General features: G+C 34.1%; 1 long non-coding RNA gene across 1 annotated transcript; it reads right to left on the reverse strand.

Moving 5' to 3' along the window:
• Positions 1–1,080: 1,080 nt before the first annotated feature.
• Positions 1,081–1,506, reverse strand: LOC138884377 (uncharacterized). The gene is made up of 2 exons (XR_011404567.1): positions 1,371–1,506; positions 1,081–1,271 (listed from the first exon to the last, which is right to left on the reverse strand). It is a non-coding gene; the product is annotated as an uncharacterized lncRNA (long non-coding RNA).
• Positions 1,507–6,616: the final 5,110 nt, after the last annotated feature.

Below are 6,616 nucleotides of genomic sequence, written 5' to 3' on the forward strand. Positions count from 1 at the left end.
TTATTACTTAAAGTTGGTTTAACGGCAATATCTTACCTTTATATTTTACTTTAGATTCATTAACTTACTTTTACATTTTGTTTAACTGCAATATGTTACCTTTTTGTCTTAAATTAGATTCATTAACTCACTTTAACATTTTTTGTTGGTTAAACTATTACGTAATGCTAATTAACTATAGTATATTATCTTTTTTTCTCTTATTTTATTATAATCTCTACAATTTGATGTAATTGTAGTATATTACAGTATTACTTATTTTATTTTCCTATGATCTAACCCAAACAAAACTATAATTCACGTGCAATTGATGAAAAATGTAGGTGGGACCCATGTTCTATTTATTCTTGATATACGTGTGGAAGGGAAGTCTGTGGGCCCATGTTGGACAAAATTGTGGATGAATGACTGAAAAGGCAAATATAACCCTGTGAATGCCTGGCAAAAATATTGAGCTGGAAGAGTATTCTAGGGAATAAATTAAAATGACTTGGTTTTTTGGTCAATTCACTTGAACTAGAAGCTCCTCGATTCCCATTTCTAAAGAGTAGTTATATATAGAGAGATAGAGATATTTATATGAGAATTAAAATAGTGTCCTTTCGGGGATAAAGGATAAAAAAGAAGATTGAAAACAAACCAAGTTATAATTGCGAATAATTCAACATTGTGGTGAGATTTGACAGTTTGAGGATATTTGCACAATTTTAATCATCCAAACAACAACAACCATTCACACTAATATGACCAAAAATTATCTAGTCTAGATTAAACACATTATTTTTTTTTTATCTTCTACATTTAGGCTTTACTCTTAGCGCAAAGTAACCTGCAACTCTGAATAGCTTCTATTATTTCCAAAAAGGAAAAATCGTTGCGATTTTTTTTTATAATTTCTTGATAGAATTAAGAACACAACTGCAAATAAAGTTAATTAACTTATCAAAAATTAGTGTGTTCTAAACCTCACAATGGGGAAATCGAGAGGAGAACGGCAAGTAATCTTCTCTTTTTCCGGCGCCATAAGCACGACTTGTGAAGTCCGATGAAAGGAAGATACATATGTCAGTCTCCAAAAAATTAGAAAAAAAGGAATTAAATATAAGACCAACAAATGATAACAGTATTTGATATTTTGCTACAAAAAACTAAAAAAAAAAAATGCTTCTTCTAATTTATGATTGAACGTGCAAGAGAAAGTGAAGACAGATGACCGAAGCTTGAATTTTTGGTGACGACATGTATTGATAACACTGTCCAACATCGTTTCCCTATTAAAATAAATAAATCAAAAGAGGAAAATGTGAAGAATATCATATTTGAACCAAGAATTTATGATTGAATAAAAAGAAAAAGGAAAAAAAAGTTACCAGCCTTTCCCCCTTAAATTTTCAGCTTGAGTTGAATTCAAGTCATATCACATATGAATTTCCAGAAGAAAAGAGGAATTATCATTTTATCCATGGAGAGAAAGAAAAGATATTAGTGTTTGAAATTGTCGTCATCAAGAAGGAAGAAGAAAGGGTTTGGTAGAAATTAATGGGCTATTACTATCAATGAAGGAAAAATGAAACGGTTGGGTTGTCAATTAGATTAACAGGTAAACGAAAGAAGAAGAAATTTATTATTGAATGAGGTAAATGGGAAAAAAAAGAAGAGAAAACTCAAAAAATGGAGAAAAATGATAAAGGCAATTGCTGATCAATTAGGCATGTCACGTCATCGGGTCAAAGTCCCGGTTAAATATATATATAGAGATTTATGACGTTTAAAGCTACACCATCATCTCCCATATCGTTTTCCTACAGTGACTTATTTATCTTTATATGTGGACATGAGAAATACTCTATCGTCGAGCCTTGTAACTTGGGCTTGTGACCCAAGTGGGGGCAACAATTTGGTGGAATCTTGGGTTGATCCAGCCAAAGGCTGGGCTTTGGGTGGCTAATGTCAAGCCTGCCCTATCCAAGCATGGAGTTGAGTCATGTGGCCCAAACGAAAGTATGGGCTTCTTAGCTCCTAGAGGGGGGTGGACCGCGTGAGGCTGGTTTCACAGAGCAACGAACAGCTCATGCTTCGTGGAGTGGAAGGATAACGAGCTGGTGCTATCCAAGTCCAATAAAAATCTAATGGGCTTCTCCAATCAAACCACTGCTTTTTTTTGGCCCCGTCTTTCTAGATACAGCTCATTTTTTGAGAAATTAAAAAATAGCCAGATTTACAACTGCTCATTCAAAAATAGCTCAGTTTCAAAATTAATCGAAATTTCGCCATTTTTTATGTAAAAATAAATCTGATCGAAAATACTGTCAAAACCCGGAAAATACGCCATTATATTATGCTAGAACTCCAGCATAATATGATGGAGTTCCAGCATAAGTACACTAGAACTCTAGCATAATATACTGGAGTTACAGCAAGTTTACCGGTCCAGCATAATATACTGGAGTTTGGAGCACCGGTGCTCCAGTCTCCAGTATATTATACTGGAGCCAGTAGGTTGATCCTGAAGGCTGGGCTTTGGGTGGCTAATGTCTAGCCTGCCCTATCCAAGCATGGAGTTAAGTCATGTGGCCCAAACGAAAGTATGGGCTTCTTAGCTCCTAGAGTGGGGTGGACCGCGTGAGGCTGGTTTCACAGAGCAACGAACAGCTCGCGCTTCGTGCAGTGGAAGGATAACGAGCTGGTGCTATCCAAGTCCAATAAAAATCTAATGGGCTTCTCCAATCAAACCACCACTTTTTTTTGGCCCCGTCTTTCTAGATACAGCTCATTTTTTGAGAAATTAAAAAATAGCCAGATTTACAACTGCTCATTCAAAAATAGCTCAGTTTCAAAATTAATCGAAATTTCGTCATTTTTTATGTAAAGATAAATCTGAGCGAAAATACTGTCAAAACCCGGAAAATACGCCATTATATTATGCTGGAACTCCAGCATAATATGATGGAGTTCCAGCATAAGTACACCAAGTATACCGGTCCAGCATAATATACTGGAGTTTGGAGCACCGGTGCTCCAGTCTCCAGTATATTATACTGGAGCCAGTAGGTTGATCCTGAAGGCTGGGCTTTGGGTGGCTAATGTCTAGCCTGCCCTATCCAAGCATGGAGTTGAGTCATGTGGCCCAAACGAAAGTATGGGCTTCTTAGCTTCTAGAGTAGGGTGGACCGCGTGAGGCTGGTTTCACAGAGGAACAAACAGCTCGCGCTTCGTGCAGTGGAAGGATAACGAGTTGGTGCTATCCAAGTCCAATAAAAATCTAATGGGCTTCTCCAATCAAACCACCGTTTTTTTGGCCCCGTCTTTCTAGATACAGCTCATTTTTTGAGAAATTAAAAAATAGCCAGATTTACAACTGCTCGTTCAAAAATAGCTCAGTTTCAAAATTAATCGAAATTTCGCCATTTTTTATGTAAAGATAAATCTGAGCGAAAATACTGTCAAAACCCGGAAAATACGTCATTATATTATGCTGGAACTCCAGCATAATATGATGGAGTTCCAGCATAAGTACACTAGAACTCTAGCATAATATACTGGAGTTACAGCAAGTATACCGGTCCAGCATAATATACTGGAGTTTGGAGCACCGGTGCTCCAGTCTCCAGTATATTATACTGGAGCCAGTAAAGTATACCGGTCCAGCATAGTTCATACACAGGTGCACCGAACTCCAGTATATTATGCTGGACCGGTCTCTGTTGAAGCAAAGTAGTGGTTATTTTTCATTGACTCGATAAACTCTAGCTATTTTTGAATGACCAATCCGAAAACTGGCTATACCGTGATATTTTTACCCAGTTTTCTTGTTTGTTCTCATTTCTTGAGAGCATTACTTCAATACCTAATTCTCTTTTTATTTCACATTTTGTATTTGATGCAAATAATTTTATATCTTTCTTTCTTCTTTTCATAACAACAACTTGTCTAATTATTTTTGTCTCTTACTTATCATGTTTGCTTCTGGTGAAGGGATTGTTTCGATTAAATTATGCATTTGATGAAATTTGAATCACCGGGATACCCTCTCTCTCTTTTTATAAAGTTGCATGGGAAATGAATGATACCTAACGTTTTGTAAAGTCACAAAATGAAAAAAATATAATGTAAATGTAGCTTAGATTGAATGGAGCTACTATTTCCACGAGGAGCAGCTAAGCAAAAGGGAATATACAAGGGATTCTTTAATCATGTATAGGCGATATTTGTATTCGAGCTCCAACTAATTTCGATTTTTACTGAATAAGACTCGTTAATAAAAAAAAAGTGCTTCTTATAAGAATTTTTTTTCATATTCAAGCTCGAAAATGAGACTTTTAATCAAGGATGGAAGGATCTTATCCATCTCATCGCAACTCTTGGCAGTGGTTGATATTAGATCTTGCCTATGTCTATGTGCTTCATGGACTATTCCGGGTGATAGATACGTAGTTAGAATTTTTGTACAGATCTTTTATTTAACTACATATTTTAATCCACTTAATTGTTCTTTCTATCATGCAAATTGAATAATGGAGTATATCAGCTTTAGTTAATTGGCTGCATACGTTGAACTATAGATTCCCTTGTAATTTTTCCAATTTCAAAATGGCGAGAAGAACATGAAATAATCATTAAATTTTAGAATTATTTTTATGTAGACTTAATGGAATTTGATTATTTTCAATTTATAAAAAGACTAAAAAACTAGTTGGTGGGTATGACTTGACAGTTTTAGAAAATTGCAAGAACACCCTGCCCTTACTCATACGAAAAGAAAATTATAGAAATGCTTATATTCCCTATTCAATAGGTTTAGTTCCCTCGAATTTTGTTTTAAAATGCATTGTCTGCTTGTATTTGGAATTATATTATCTCCAAGTAAGAAAAATTCTCATGCCGAAAAAGAAAAAAAGACAGTATTAAAGCGAAAAGGTATAAAATATAGTTTGATAACCATTACTCTTGTCACCAAACAGGTCTTCATTTCGCACTTCATTTTCACACAGCAACTTATTACGTTTATATCTGGACATGAGAGAACATTTTGGTAGGGTGTACATAGGTCGGGTTGGTTCGAATTTTGCAATTACCAAATCAAACCAATTATATCGGGTTATTAAATCTAAAGAGCAAACAAAATCAATAAAACTCGAATTTTTCAATCTCAGTTTTTCTCGGGTTTTCGGATTATTCGGATTTTTTCGGTTTTTTTCCGGTAAAATCTTCGCAGCACAAAACATATAACTTGTGCTCAAAATATTTCTTTAATCCTAGTAAGATACAACTATATAAAGTATTTTCCGAGAAAATAATACAAAATATGAGATGTGTCATGGCATTATCCTAAAATTCAATAATAAAGACAATAAAATTTTGTAATATAAATATTGCTAATTAAAAATTCATAATAAAAATAAACATAATCTAAAAGTAGTAAGTCATGCAAAAATAAGTAGACTAATAAGGGAGTATTAATTACATGACTAAATGCTAAAGAAAAAATAAAAATAGGTTATACATTTTTATCTAAATTATTGCAAAAAAAAAAAAAATAGATATTCAATCCATTGTCGTTCGTAGTATTGAATTAAATGTCTTTTGTTAGCATTAGTATTGATTTGATTTTGGTTTGGGCTTTTGTTAGCATTATTTAAGTTACTAATATTAATGGCTACAAAACTTACTAGAACATTCAAAAGTTCTAAGTCCAACCTTGAAATAATACCTTAAATTATAAAATTTCGATATATGTAATGTCGGGTTGGTTTGGTTTCGGTTTGACTTTCTTTAGTTAAAACCAAACCAAATCAATTATGGTCGATTTTTTTTCCAACATCAAACTAAACCATAATCGGATATTTTTTCACGGTTTGATTCGGATTATTAAATTAGTGCGGTTTGTCAGTTTCCTTTGTATACCCCTACATTCTAGGCTTTGGGTAGTGGATGTCTGGCCTACCCTATCCAAGCATGTAGGTGAGTCACATGGCCCAAACTTAAAGTATGGGCTCCTAGAGTGGAGTGGACTGGTTTCACAAAGCAACAAACAGCTCCCGCTTTATGCAGCGGAAGGATAACGGGTCGGTGCTCTCCAAGTCCAATAAAAACATGATGGGCTTTCTAATTAAACCACCATTTTTTAGTAAAAATTAAACGGGGCGCCCTATTTGGTCGCCCCCATTTAACCTATAACCACTTTTTATAAAAGTTTTAACTTATATCCACTTTTTAAACAACTTTAGGTCTTTTTCTCCTCCTCCTTCACCCCCTTCGTTTTTTCTTCATCTTCTTCTTCTTCTTCTTCTTCTTCTTCTTTTTCTTCTTCTTCGGATGACAATGATATTATATGATGGTTGTGAACATATTTTAATGTAGTTTATGATGTTTTACAATGGTGAGCTGTTGTGACGCTTTATTTTTACTATTGCTTAGGGTTTCTTCTTCTTATTTTTCTTAATTGCAAAATGTGTTCATTAGACTTATTGTTGTTTTGACAAATTGATGATTGGAGTTTGTTCCTGATGATATTTGAAGGTTATGTTATAAATTTGAGCTCATTTGGAGTAGATTTAGGTATTAAATCGTATATTGGATTGTTATAATTCGAAGAACAAATTTTTGTTTCTAAGCA

This window comes from Nicotiana sylvestris, chromosome 12 (genome assembly GCF_000393655.2).
Source record: "Nicotiana sylvestris chromosome 12, ASM39365v2, whole genome shotgun sequence".
Lineage (NCBI taxonomy): Eukaryota > Viridiplantae > Streptophyta > Magnoliopsida > Solanales > Solanaceae > Nicotiana > Nicotiana sylvestris.